The 14,692-nt window shown below is 40.8% G+C and overlaps 1 long non-coding RNA gene across 2 annotated transcripts; it reads left to right on the top strand.

Moving 5' to 3' along the window:
• LOC110436506 lies at window positions 8,983-14,336 on the top strand. Of its 2 annotated transcripts, none has more exons than XR_002454301.1 (5): window positions 8,983-9,266; window positions 9,543-9,645; window positions 9,793-10,893; window positions 11,160-11,308; window positions 13,692-14,336. It is a non-coding gene; the product is annotated as an uncharacterized LOC110436506 (long non-coding RNA). The 2 variants fall into 2 exon arrangements; XR_002454303.1 differs by having other exon boundaries at window positions 9,497-9,645.

The raw sequence follows: 14,692 nt of genomic DNA, 5'->3' as shown, positions 1-14,692 counted from the left end.
CACTGGGTCGATGAAGTACGCTAGCAGCCGAGTCGGTGCCGACATCAACGCTGCGATGGTCATTGGAGACAGACGGCGCGGAGGCAGACTATGTGCAGCCTACTCGGGAGACGGCATTGGCGCCGGGTACCGGATCAGCGACAACGACTCTATTCCCAGGGATAGCCATTGCTGGCTAGCCACCATGGATGTGGCGGTGTTGGGCATGGGCAGTCGTCGTGGAGCGGGCACCTTGACAGGGGTGGAGCCGACAATGCGAGAACCAGCGCTGTAGGCACCGGTGGAGTCAGTGCCCTCGGCAATGGTGCCGCGGGCGGAGCCACGGATGACACCACCGAACACCGTGACGGAAGAGGGAAGAGCATCGTTTGCACGTCAGTGTCCTCTGAAATGAAGTCCTATAGGGAAATGCCCAGGATTCCTATCAAGGTCACGACGTTCGCCCCAAAGGCGATAGCCGCGAGGCTCTCCGAGGATCTCCTGGATGTCCTACAGGAGTTCGGCCTGAAGGCAGTCGTTGTAAAGTGTATGCCTAAGGTGCGGGCATGGTTGATCGCCGTCCAGACGATCTGTAGGACGAGGGAAGCCATAGAGTCAGAATTACGATGATGTAACAACATTTTACCTCGGGTGAAGGTTGATCCCTCGACGATGTTCGTACCAACCGAACTATTCCCCCCTAGGGGAAGAGAAGAGTGTTGTGCTGATAATGTATTACAAGTGGAATGTAAAGTACGAGAGAGTAGAGAGAAAGTATGAACTGATGTGTCTTTCTTTATTTCATTGATCGGTATTTATACTAGTCGAGGGGGAAGGGGAAACTCTCCCCAAGTAATCACGATGCCCACGATAAGTCGTGGGGGAAGTCTCGGAGGGGAACCGGTCTTCACGGGCACGTACGGGGTCGTGGGGAGAAGTCTCGTCCTCGAGCTATTAGGATAGATCTCTAGGGAGAGAATACGATGAGATGAGATCAGCCAGATATTTTATCCGTAACAGTTTCGTCTTCTTCTTCGGTACCCCCGATGAGGAGAGCTGATACAGTGGGGTTCCATGAGGACGCAAACACTAGGGGACGACGTCTTTGCGTTGCACCTTGAAGAATTCGAGGAGATGAGATCACCTAGATATTTTATTTGTATCTGTTTCGTCTTCTTCTTCGGCACCCCCGATGAGGAGAGCTGATGTAGTCGGGTTCGATGAGGACGGGTTCGATGAGGACGCAAACAACAGGCGACGGCGTCTTTGCGTTGCACCTCCAATCCTTAAAAGTCCACAAGGTCCTTGAGACCGACATGCTACGGCCTTACATGGTGTTTGATGGATTTTTGGTTAAATTAAAATCCTGTGTACACATGTAGTAATTAATGTGTACCACCGCCACGTAATAAATAAAGAGGAAAAATATATACGGAAATACATATAGAGATATAGGTGCTTTTCTCGTATATACATGTATGTAGGAGAAAGAAGGTAATAACAATGGGATTAGCTTCTACAATCCTGTTCATTGGTCAAAAAGTTATGGCTCAAAGTAATGTTCTCTAGTATATTATAAGAGAAAAACATTACTGACTCACAGAAAAAATATGACTTATTTGCAAAAAATTTTGTTTTTGGCTACTGTAGCATTTCGTTTTTATTTGCCAAACATTGTCCAATCACAGAGTAACTAGACTCAAAAGATTCATCTCACAAATTTCAGGTAAACTGTGCAGTTAGTTTTTATTTTCGTCTATATTTAATGCTCCATGCATGTGATCAAAAATTCGATATGACGGGAAATCTTGAAAATTTTTGCGAACTAAACCAGGCCTGTGCAACTCGAGTCTGACTATCACCGTGCATACACAAGGAATAATAAAAATTTAAAAAAAAAACTTGTGCACGTCTACTACCAATTGAGCGGAAAGGGAACATATATCAGAACATTATATTGGTATAACCTGTTTATTCAATAATGTAATATAAATTAGGTGCATGCATCAAGCATTGCTCAATTTATTTAATTAACGTTCAGCCAATGTGACCCAAACATTGGAGTCTAAACGAATAAGGGGGTGTTTAGTTCCCTTTTCAATTCCAAAAATTTTTAGGTTTTGGTTCATTATTTTGCAAAATAGAACTAAACACTATGCAAATTTTTCTGGCCTAAACATGACCCTGAAAATTTTAGCATTTTGCATTCTATTATTCCAAAGTAGTTGGCATTTTGTATTTTGTATTTTTTAAAACTAAACACCCCCTAAATAATACTATAAAATAAAACTCCTATAGAGCCACCACAAACGTGGCCTAACTATGGAGTGACCTTATGCTTCTCCGAAAGGAATACTTCAAGATGAGTTTGATGTGCTCTAGCTAAGCTCTCAGTCTTGCCGACACTTCCAACTGCTTGAGTCTAATCTCTAGTGTTTTGACATTTCCTCGACAAAACTGCATGTGCTTTAAGAGTTTTGTCTCTTTGCTAAGGAGCTCTCTTTGACGTGTCCAGGCAGCACGGGCCTTCTCCTCAAAAGCACGAGCCTTCTTCTCAAAAGCACGAGCCCCTTTGGTAGCAACCTGCTGCTCCATCCTGAGGGACGGGTGGTTTGCTTGTGCCCCGTCAACCTCTTCAATGTGATGCTTTAGATCGGCCTCGGTATTGGAATAGGCAGCGTCCAGCTTGCGAAGGCGCTGATGCCCTTCTCCCATGATAGAATTAGCTTTGATAGGGGAATGTGTTTTGTTGTCTAGACACTTCTTCACATGCTCCTCCAGACTCTTCAGATAGTCCATGAGCTGCGCCAAGGCCGCAGGTCATGGCTCTTCGTACATCGCTGCCCAGTAAACCAAAAGTAGTTTAATGCGGAGAATGACCTTGATCTTGTTGAAAGGGCTGAGCTCCATCATTGTTCGGAGGTCCCTCAACTCCTCGTGCACACCGTGCCCATCGTCAGAAAGATCAACGATGAAGGAGGCATCATCATTTAGAAAGTCAGGGATGTGAAGTGACTACAGCCCTGCAGTGAACCCTTTGGCCTGATTCACCAGTTGAAGATGTGCATTGTCTTCCTTCTTCAAGGCTCCCCTAGCTTGGAGAGGGGTGTGTTGTCCTCAGTGTCATCATTAGCCGCTAAAAGAGGTGTATGATAATGAGATAAATAAGCCTACGTCACTTATATGTGATGTACCATCCATGTGTAAAAAGAATATGCCAGGTTACCTTTTGCGGCTCCATCATCATCTGGATGTGCAAATTTATTTGCTTGTTCAGCCACGACATCATCTTGGAGTGGTGCTTGATGTTCAGCATCACCTAGCAGGACGTGCACTTTGTCGATGACTAATAGCTCCGAGTTAGGGTCAGCTAAAGACGCTGTTGAAGTTGGCGCTTGTGCAAGAGTTGGCGCACGAGGAAGCACCATGGCCTAAGGCTGTCCGGTAGTCGTGGGTGCACCATCCGCAATCTTAGTAGGAGGCGAAGTCCTATGAGCAGTCCGTGAAAAGACTAAGTACTTCTTCTAACGATATTCCTTCCCATAGAAGGATGCTCTGATCCTCATTCATGAATGACTTGACAAAATTATTTGAAGAAAATTATCACAATGTCAAGGGAAGTGAAAAGAGAGTTTAATGAAGCATGCTTACGTTGTCTTTGCCATAATCGGCAAGAGAGATATTCTCATCAAAGCTTTCTTGCTCGTCCAAGCTGATTAACGGGTGCGGATCAGTTTTGCCCTATGCCAAAAAGCATATATATTGATATGCTATAAATTCAGTGTGTCTGTATGCACAAAAAATATAAATACATATATGATAATAATCAGAAAATAGGCACACCTGTGCAGCTTCGCATAGCTGTGTAGGCTCAGTCTCTTCAAGAGGAGCTTGCACTGTGTAGGTTCAGTCTCTTCAAGAGGAGCTTGACCAGGTGCCGTTAGAGTATGACTTTGTGTATAAGATGACATCTTGCTCTCCATGAGTTTACCATCGTGGCGCATTTTCTTTGGGCTCCTCTGCTTGGATGACATGTTCTCACTTGTGCCGCCACTATCTGCCGCCGAGTACGCCCTCCTATCTTGGGCTGCCTTGGGAGGAGACTGGTCTGATTGTTTCTTTGTCGTTGCCTCCATACAATCGCTCCCACTCGGTTGTAACTTCCTCTTTGGGTGAGGCTCCGAATCGGGGTCACTATCCCTCATGATCACTTGACGACATGCCACGCGGAACTCAATTTTGTATCGATTTGTAGTGTCACGAGGGTTAGGCTCACTCTTGCGCGAGATGTCCCGACCATTACGATCGACACAAGACCTGGAGTCATTCTGGCATGGAGCTTTGCACTGTGATGCTCCCTGTGTTGAAGATCTCGGTCTTTTCGGTTGCCACGAGTCTTCATACTATCCTGACGTGGAGCATTCTGGCCATTGTAGTCGCTGCGAGATTACGAGGCTTTCCGACTTCGACGCTCTCCACGAGCATTGGGCCAGTGGCGGAGCCAAAGGGTATGCCAGGTATGCAACAGCATACCCTGTAAAATCGACAAGTGGTAGTATATATACTATCTCATATTGTATATATGTTGCATTTAGAAGGCTATGCACAGACGCAGCCCACGCGGCAAGGGAACTCCAATTCTCGAAAGTCCAAAAGTCCGGTACCGCTCCATATACGATGCGGCCCACGTGGCAAGGGAACTCCAATTCTCCAAAGTCCAAACGTCCTATACCGCTCCATATACGACCCTTCAAATCCTATTCTAATCTCTCGATCCCACTGAGGAACACGGTACATCGTCTCCTGACATGACTGGTGATGCCTCGGCCGGCCGTCCCCTGGTGCCCTGCCGCCCTCCGCCATGCTTGGAATGCTGGATCGTACGATTATTGCCCTCTACTTCCCATGTCCCGTATGCAGTATATATGGTCGCGCCAGTTAGGACTTATCGGCTTGATTCACTATTTTGGTTAGTTAATTTTAATCTTTGCTCTTCATCTTTTTTAGAAAACTATAGTCTACATTCATAGCTAATTGAACTATCTAATCATATGGTTAAAGAGTAGTAGTTGATCCGGTTGATGAAGATGATTAGTAAGACATTCATATTCCTTTGAAAGCATCAAATAAAAAAGTTTGAAAAATAGTATTGTAAGTCTCTAATACTCTTTGATGCTTATATTTAAACTATGGGTATGGCTTGTGAATTATTTATATTATATTTAGTAGATGGTTTCAACTTAATTCTTGAATTTAAGCCTTATCATGTTACTTAGTGCATGTATAAGGAATCATGTTGTAAAATTTACAATTATTACTGAATTATATATAAACTAGGTAGCGTGCCCGTGCGTTGCTACGGGATAGCTAACATTTTTTATTAAAAATACACGTATCGCACAATAAAATAATAATATTATAATAAAACTTAAATACCAGCTATAAAGTGATATTTATCTTAAACCGCAAAATTTCTGAACTCAAACATAGTCACGGAGAGCATGATGTTATAAGTTTACAAATTCTACTTTATAGACCTTTCGGTGATACGACCAAGATAATGTTTAATATCGGCAAGAAGAAATCTTCGATATCCATTTCTTTCGTGCGCTAGTAAATACACAAATAAGTTTCGCCGCATCTCCATACCATCCTGTCACACATTTGAGTATATGTATATATATTAGTGTGTGTCGCATGGATAATACTACGTTTTTATAAAAAAATTTGTATAAAAACTGAGACAAACTGTTATACTCACGGTATAAATGTGTGTGGTTTGTGGTCTATTCCATGCAGACATATACTGTAGGACGAGAAATCCACTTAAGTACCTGTATCAAGATTCACAATCAGCAATATATAGAAATAGTTAAACCATATGTATTTGTTATTGTAACCGATGGTGATTTTGAGTTATTTACCCATCTATGTCCTCTGCAATGTTTTCTGCCCGTTTAAATTTCCATTTGAAAACATCCTCATCCCATCCAGGAATATGTTTATTAACTGCGGCCGTGTAGTTGTAGCTAAATCCAAGAGTGTATTTGGCATACATAAGCGCTGGTGTGTCTTTACACCACTCTTCAAGAGGTCTAGGGTCAATCATGATGAGCATTTTTTCCCGCATGTCGAAAACATAAAGCATATATTTTCGAAAGGATAGCCACGGTAAAAGAAACTGCAAACACGGTACGATTAGAATAGATTATAGGGAACAATCAATAAAATGTTGAGCAAAAGACTTACGTATCTGCATTGTGCTAAGTTGTACTTCATATCCTCACATATACCAATCGCAGCAGCCATTTCTGTTGTTTTGTATTTTTTACGATATTCTGGCATCTTTGTTAAAGCACACATTCTCTGAAAGCAAAGGATAACGAGAGTCAGTATTAGTATGACTTGAAAAAGTTAAGACAATATAATATATCACCTAATTTATCCTATAGATGTTAGACTCCATGCAAAAATATACTTACACAAAATTTTAAGTCCATGTAATGCTTCATAATATTATTATAATTTTTCATTCTATTATACTCTCGAGCAGCCTGAAAACGAACTCTTATTTCGAAACAGTTCTCAGGGATGTCTCGATTGTTCATTAACAACTCTTGCAGATCCTGGACACTTAGAGCAATCATAGAGGGATGAAAACCTTTAACCCAAGGCTTCCTACAAAGCATTAGACATAGATGATTATTTCCTTCATATATGAGAGCATACTATCATTAGTAAATGAAGTAATTAAAATAAGCAAGTAGCTTACTTTAAAATCGCTTCATCCTGAATTGCCATGACATAATCACATAGTAACTCAGTCATCTCTTCCTTACTCATCGGCATATCTTTCATGACCTCAAATGCCCAAAACTCATCATCTTCTTGGAGGACATCTACTTGTGAGGATATGTTGTGTGTCTGTAAATGTTGGGTGTCCGTTTGAACCACCGAGCATTCGATTTCCTTAGAATGTTTTCTCTTTTTCGTAGATGCTTGATCAGCCATCTTTGGGTTTTCTATTATGGTACAGTCACTTGGACTTCCAATATTTTCATCGCTATCAAGATATGGACAACCCTTTCGTTTATTTAAGTCCGACGATAATAAAATAGCCGCAAGCTTTAGTCTAAACGCTTTCATATCATCCTGCATATTACATAGTATGAACCTAGTTAAATATTAATTACAAACCCACGGCTAGGGTGCTAGATTACCTGATTGAAATTGTCTGATAATTCATTCCCGGTCCAATATTCCATGAAATTTATTAAGAATAATCCGCATGAAAAACTACATATGAACAGAGATTTATATACACATTAGATAAAATGGCAAAGTTACAAAATATATGACACCATTATTTCAACATACCCATCTTTTTGTAAGAATTTGTCACGAAAAATCTCCTTCACCGGCCAATCATCAACTTTAACATCACGCCATTTATGCTCTTTCAGGTCTTTCTCCTCATTGAATACGAATTCTATTTGTCTCCTTAATCCAATTAGCTATTTGTTCATAAAAGAAGTATCAATGAATATTTCTAAATCAAAAATATGTACAAATAGCTATGTTCTAAGACACCTACAACTTTTTTCAAGTCATCACGTCCAAACATATCTCCCAAAGAGTCTAGCACCTGGACCTCATGTTTATCAGCGTTTATAACTGCAAGGTACCAGTGTGTATGCGTAACATTTATTGGAAGGAACACCTATAAAATCAAATAATAAACATTTTACCATCCATAACAAAATGATAATAAAAGAACAATAGTTGGTTCACAAAATTAATACCATATCATGGCCCAAGTAAGTTTGCACTCTTTGAACTAAAGCAGGACGATGCCCGCGCTTAGGGTAAATGTCGTCCATGGTCTTATTATTTTCTCCATCACGCTTCATACATGCAGTTAAACATGCAGTTTCAAGATAGACCGTACCTCCTTCCCTCTTTTTCAAACCATCCTGAGCCTTCAACAACTTAACATAAGCATCTATGACCTGCATACATTGAGGCATTAAAGAGAAAGGACATTGAAGTTGCCAATGTTTGATTTAGAATTATGACTCTCATCTGTTACCTCATCGGACAAGTATTCATGTGGTTGAAAAAGACATTCCATGTGATTTCTCGATACTGGAATGTCATCTATGAGCACAAGCTCCTCCTTCCCAGGATTTGGTGGAATTTTTCTAACATATTCAATTATTTCTCTATCGGTTTTAGTACAAACATAATATGAAAAAGATAACATACTTATATAGAAATAAAGTATACAACGATAGTTAGATTCTCAAAGTTAATTCATCAAATAGAAAATATGAATACCTTCCGCGCCAACCGGTGAGGACATAGATTTTTTGGGTTTATTTTGTATTATCTTGGTTTCCGAAAGTTCATTTTCTCCAACTGTATCTACAAGAGAAGTTGATAGGGTTTTTTCTTCATGGGTAGTATCAATGCTTAATCCCTGGTCATCTGGTAGAACTTTGTGCGAAACTTCTATACCCATGCTTTCTTGCAACTGTTCAGAATCATCTGTAGAATTATTGGATTTTTCGGATTGTACAATATTATCTGAAATTTTCGCATCTGGCATATCCATGTCGACCTAAAACAGAAATTTATGGTGAAAATAAAACTTGTTATTGATGTTCTTATGAAATAAAAAGCTACGTATGCACATAGATAATTTTTTAATTAATCTAGACTAAGATTTATATTAATTATTTGCTTATTCTTAGTCTTAAACAATGCAATAATTAAAAACGTAAATTGATTGGTATTTGCACCACAAAAGAAAAAAAATATTTGACTCATTTAGTTTTGGCCTGCGGGAGCACAAATCTTAGTCACGCAGGCCATCTGGGCCATAACCAGCTCTAGGCGGTTCACTCCTCCCACGCTGGCCCAGCTGAAGCCACCAGAAATTTGTGGCCGTCCGATCCGATCTTATGGTGTGCCTTCTTCTCCGGACGAACAAAACAGCGTTGTGGTCGTATCCCCAAACCCTAGCCTCATTCTCACCCGACGCACACACAGCAAGCAGCCGCCGCTCTTCATGGCCCAACGCCGGTGCCGTAGCATGCGCCACGGAGAAGGTGAGGGCGCTGCTACACCACCCTCGCCGGTGTTCACGCGCAGCGAGTGGAAACATGGCGGGGGCAGATAACGCACGCACGCGAGGAGGAAATCCACGGCGGTGGCGCTCGTTGCTTCTTCGGCGGCGAGGTCGCACAAGGCACGAGAACCGATAGCCGAGACGCCTAGCCTCCCAGGTATGCGAAAGCTTCTAATTTAATTTTAGGGGTTGGTGAGTTAACGGGATTTGGGGAAACTTTTGATGCACGGTTTGCATTTGGGGACTTTCTTATGATATGGCTTCGGATCTGAGATATTATTGAAGAACAGGAATTTAGAAATCGAAATTGATGTGATTCCCCTTCTTCTACATGCTTAATAACCGATCTTAATCTTATTTAGCAGAGTCTAATGAAAATATTATTAGAAATACCTGCTGGCTCATAGTGAAGACCCTCGCCTGCTCGATGCAGACGTGTACGGATGTCGTAGAGGTAGAGGATGTCGGACGCCGTCTTAGGGATGGCCAGCGGTCGGACGCAGGACTTCAGGGACACTCCCAAGCAACCCTAAACGGTACACCCTAGTGCTATACTTAGGTTAGAGAGCAGCCGGACGATGGACTCCCTAACTTTCTTATGTACTCAAGGCCGATCGTGCTCTTTCTGGGAAAGTTTGTATAATTGATATATGTCATTGATTGTTGCTTCCTTGTATGGCCAGAGTTAGGGAAGACCGCATGCGCCGGGTCCGCGTGCGAGCTGGCCAGAGGGCGAAGACTGGGGTTTTGGCTTTCCTTGTGGGAAGAATGGCGGTTTACTGTTCCTTCTGTATACAACAAGATAGAATAGGGCTCCTGATTTTATTTCCAAAAAAACTCGATTTTATTAACTTTCCATTCCGTTTGTTAATTACTCTCTATTTTTGAACTTGGTACTCATATATTTTTATATTTTTAAACTTTATTCATTCAACTGTCAGCTTAACATTTCCACTGAGTTCAAATGTCATCACTAATTTGCTTAAAGTTTGACATTTTCCAATGGATAAAGCTAAAGTTGCTCTCTCTCTCTCTCTCAAATTTGTCATGTGTCTAGTTATTTTCTCTTTTGTTTGCTCGTATTACGGTATGTTCCATTATATCTGTAGCTAATAGAGTAAATCATATTGAATGCTACTTCTTCTCTGATCTGTAGTTTTGCTTGTAGTTTTTTCACCTTTTTCATATACTGAGTAAGGCTTTTCTATATGTCAGTTTCTTTAAATGCCTATGATGATTATAAAATTGGTTCAATAACTTGAATGCCATGAGCTTGTGAGGTACTGGACGGGTGCTTCTTTATGTGTTTTGTAGTTGTCATGATTGTCATCAAACCGTGAGACACGTCCATTCCCAATTAACACCTTGCTTATGATGAGGTGATGGCTGGGATGGACGTGTCTCACGCTTCCATGGCTGTCACGATCTTGGTTTGCTTCTATCTGTTTGTTTCTTATGCTCGGAGATCATGGCATTGAAAAAATGATAATAAATCTGAGGCGAATTGACTTGGAAATGACATGTACCCTTGTGAATCTATTATGTCTAGTTTTAGATTAGCCTGCTGATCTCATCGAATAGGCATATCTAGTAGATAACTTTTATATTGATATTAGTATTATGAGTATCACTTGTTTGTATTGGAAGTAGTTACTTTGTGGCATTTTCCCTCACTTTGTGTTTCGACAGCGTGCCCCCAAGAAGCAATTGGCTGCACCAAGAAAAAATCATTACTTGCTTGGAGGCGCAGGATAAGTGAAAATATTTTTTCCACGTTGGCGGAGGTACATCCCTGATCTGGTATATGTAGAAAAGCATAAAATGGCCTATATTTTGGAATTGAGTGAGCAACAAGCAGCAAAAGTGGCTATTTCTATAGTTATAGACATGATAGAACTCAATATTTTAGAAAATGCTCATTAGCTTTTAAAATGGTTTTTAAATTGTGTGTCGGCTCTATTATCTTCTGTTGTGGGTTTATTCACATACATGTCAATAGCCATACAATTTGGTGGATATTATGACAGTAACCACTCTTTGCTCACGGCAGGCCCATGGCTTTGCCATTCCGTTTTATCGACGGCTTGGTTGTCGTGTAAGGACGTCGGGCAACAGGCTCCCACCACCAAAGTGAGGGAGCAGTGCACAACCTCTCCCTTCTGCCCTTTTCTGGTTGCCTAATACATACTGAGCCATACAGTGAGTAATCTTCTTTACTAATAATTTCGATTAACATTCTGGCTTTTTCCCTTTGTAAAACTATGTGGCTTTTTCCATTCTATTAAAAATTTGCATTGGAAATTCAAATAAAAATATGAATTAACTGGAATTGAAAAAAATTTATGATTGCTAAGTATCACCCCAATATAATTACATAGCTAGTGAGCATAGAAATATATAGGTTGTAAGCTAAATTTGCATTCGAAATTCAAATAAAAATACCAATTAACTGGTATTGCAAAAAATTTATGATTGCTAAGTATCACCCCAATAGAATTACATAGCCAGTGAGCATAGAATAAGATAGGCTGTAAGCTATTTGTGCAGCAGGCACTGTTACTTGCGCTGCTGACCTCTAGGCCTATATTATTTAACCCTCCTGGTCTGTTTGCCCATACACCACTGTCGGCCATGGTCTGATCTCTTCGACTCTTCCCCACGGACTGCACTGGTCTCTTCCCCAATGACCCATATCCTCGTCTTCTTCTATACACCCGCATCCATCCCCATACAACGTGAACTGAGCCATGTAAAGACGATGGGTGGAGTGGCAATTGAGGCACTCAGCGACCATAGCCACGGTTGCTACCAATGTAAGGGCGATGGTGGGGCATCTGTTGGGGCGCTCTGCGGTGACGAGGAGCGACAACACAACGGTTGCGTTCGATGAGACACGACACAGTGCCATGGGCAAACTGTTGAGCTCGTTGACGTTTGGATGCATCACCAAGCAGGCTATTGCGTAGGCCTATAAACCAAAAAACTTTTGCATCAATGCTATATGCAATAAATTAGATAAATGCAACTGCCTGTCCACAAATTGGATAAATTAGATAAATGCATCTCACCTTGAAATGCATCAGCCTGTGCACAAATTGGAGAAAAAACAATTTCGCTAAAATCGCCAGTGGTGACTCCACCTATCAAGCTCGAGCAAAATGTTAATAACTGAAGCTTTAATTGGTCAATAGATACGAGCACACCAGTAATGTAGTACCTCTCCTTATATTCGTGCATAGATGGAGGGCAGCTAGAATATACAACTCCGATGCCGCTCGCCGCCATTCCCCGATGGTGTGACGCAAAATGTGTGGTTTCATGACGTTTATTATGATGAAGTTGTTCCTATAAGTTTCATCATTTACCGGTGACTAATTATAAAAGTATCAATCTACTATAGTGTCGCACAACTAAACAAGTACCTTTCGTCCATCACCACTACATGTCTATATATACTCTTTGGGTCATCTCTTCCTTGTATATTAGACACATATACAACAATACCAATGATATCTACAAACCAAAATGATAAGAGTTGCGAGATTCCAAATTTAGTTCATAAAGAGTTAACTATGTGATGTTAAATATAGGCATATGAGATATATACCTGCAAAAATGAACTCATCCAAATTGTATACGGCCTGGAATGAGGAATCTGGGGAAACCCAAAAATACTTGTTTGTGCATTTACCGTGGAGTGTATAGATAGATACACATAGAAGTCGAAATGCAAATGGAACATGAAGCTCATATCATCAATCCAAGTAGGCAAGAAGCCAACTCCAAAGAACTCATATTCTTGTCCATGAACAAGTAAGCTGTCAAACCTCATGGTTTGATCATCATAGGCAACTGCTTCCATTTTGGTTCCCTGTAAAAGTGTTATAGCCAAAAAATAGATTTACTGATCGTATCTCCTCGTCCCCCAAAATATAAATTTACTGAATGTACCTCCTCGTCCTTCAAAATTACACGCAAATATCGTGTACCACCGTGCTGCCGTATGTTGCCTTTCCAGAATACCTTAGCGTTTAATGCCCATGTTGAGAATATGTGTTCTATTCCCACCTCATGGAATTCAACCCATCTACAATCCCATCCAAATGAATGAAAATGTTAAAATTTACAAACAACACACAAAATGGCTGTCTCATCAACTAATTAAAGAATATTTGAACGTACATATACATATCAATCAAAATGTCTATACCTGTTAGCGGGTATCATTGCCGGAAGAGGGTCAGCAGACACCCTCTTTCTCTTAAGCGACACAACGGTGGAATTCATCTTGTTATATGTCACCTGCAGCTGTCCTGTTTATGAAAGTATGTCCCTGCTTACGGTCCTAGACGAAATGTATGTGGGAGACTACAATTTCTTATGGTTGCTATACATAAATTCTTGAGCTGGCCTCATTTTAATTTTTTTATTTTTTTGCCTTGTTGGTATAGAAAGATTAACCAGCATGGTAATTGTAGTTCGAAAACATGTATTTCTTTATTGGGCATATTAAAAGTAAAAACGAAGCTGGCTGATGAACAGGTAGAGCATTTGTTTTACCATACCTCTGTTGTTTGTGTAGGTTGACGTCCGGGAACTCCTTGTAGGCCTGACAGCACGTCTGCAGAATGCCAGGAAATTTCGTGGCAGATGAATCCCGAGCGACCGAGCCTGGAGATAAATTGCAGAGATGAATTGCACAGATTGCTCACCTCGTCGTTGGAGGTAAAAAATACAAGAGGGGACTTACAACAGCTGCAGGCAAATAACAGATGAAATCAGGTGTCTGACGGCCAGACAGCATGAGGAGGTATGAATTTGTAGGTGAGGGCACGGTCAAGTCTAGAGAATGTGCGTGATAGGCGGCGCGGGATGATCGTGTATTTATATATGGTTTGCCTTCTTGATTTGCTATGGAATTGATTATTGTATTCCTAATTTATATGACACTGAAAGAGGTAGCTTTATAATTTACAGTAATTCATTATTGCTTTCCTGCATTCTGAGAAGGCAAAATGTGACGCATCACATGGAATGTGGATTAATTTTTGCCTTCCTTATTTGTTGCGACTGATTGGCTATAGAATTGATTTTTGTATTCCTAATTTGTATGACACCGAGAGAGAGCTTTTTGATTTCCACTAATTCAGTATTGCCTTTCTGCTTTTGAGAGAACGTGTGGCACATCACATGGAACTATGTATTAATTTTTCCCTTCCTTATTTCATGCGGCTGATTGCTATGGAAATGATTTTTGTATTCCTAATTTGCATGACACAGAGAGGCAGTTTTCTGATATGCACTAATTTAGTATTGACTTTCTGCTTTCTGAGAGGCAACGTGTGACACAACACATGGAAGGTGGATGTTGCAGGATTGTTTTTTTTTTCCATTGTATCTAAATCAACCTCAATTTTTCCATCCTCGATTGCAAGAGTCGTCAGATGATCTTGCCATACAACGAATTCGTGGTAGCTCAGCTGCAGCGTGTGTTATCAGGTCATTGGAAAAATGCTATCTTGAATTAATTTTGGAATGAAATACGGTTTCTTGTATTATTTTGTTCCTATCCTTGGCCCTCGC

The sequence above is a fragment of the Sorghum bicolor genome, chromosome 1 (genome assembly GCF_000003195.3).
Source record: "Sorghum bicolor cultivar BTx623 chromosome 1, Sorghum_bicolor_NCBIv3, whole genome shotgun sequence".
Lineage (NCBI taxonomy): Eukaryota > Viridiplantae > Streptophyta > Magnoliopsida > Poales > Poaceae > Sorghum > Sorghum bicolor.
Note: the sequence above shows the minus strand (reverse complement) of the source record. Positions and strands in the feature narration are given on the sequence as shown.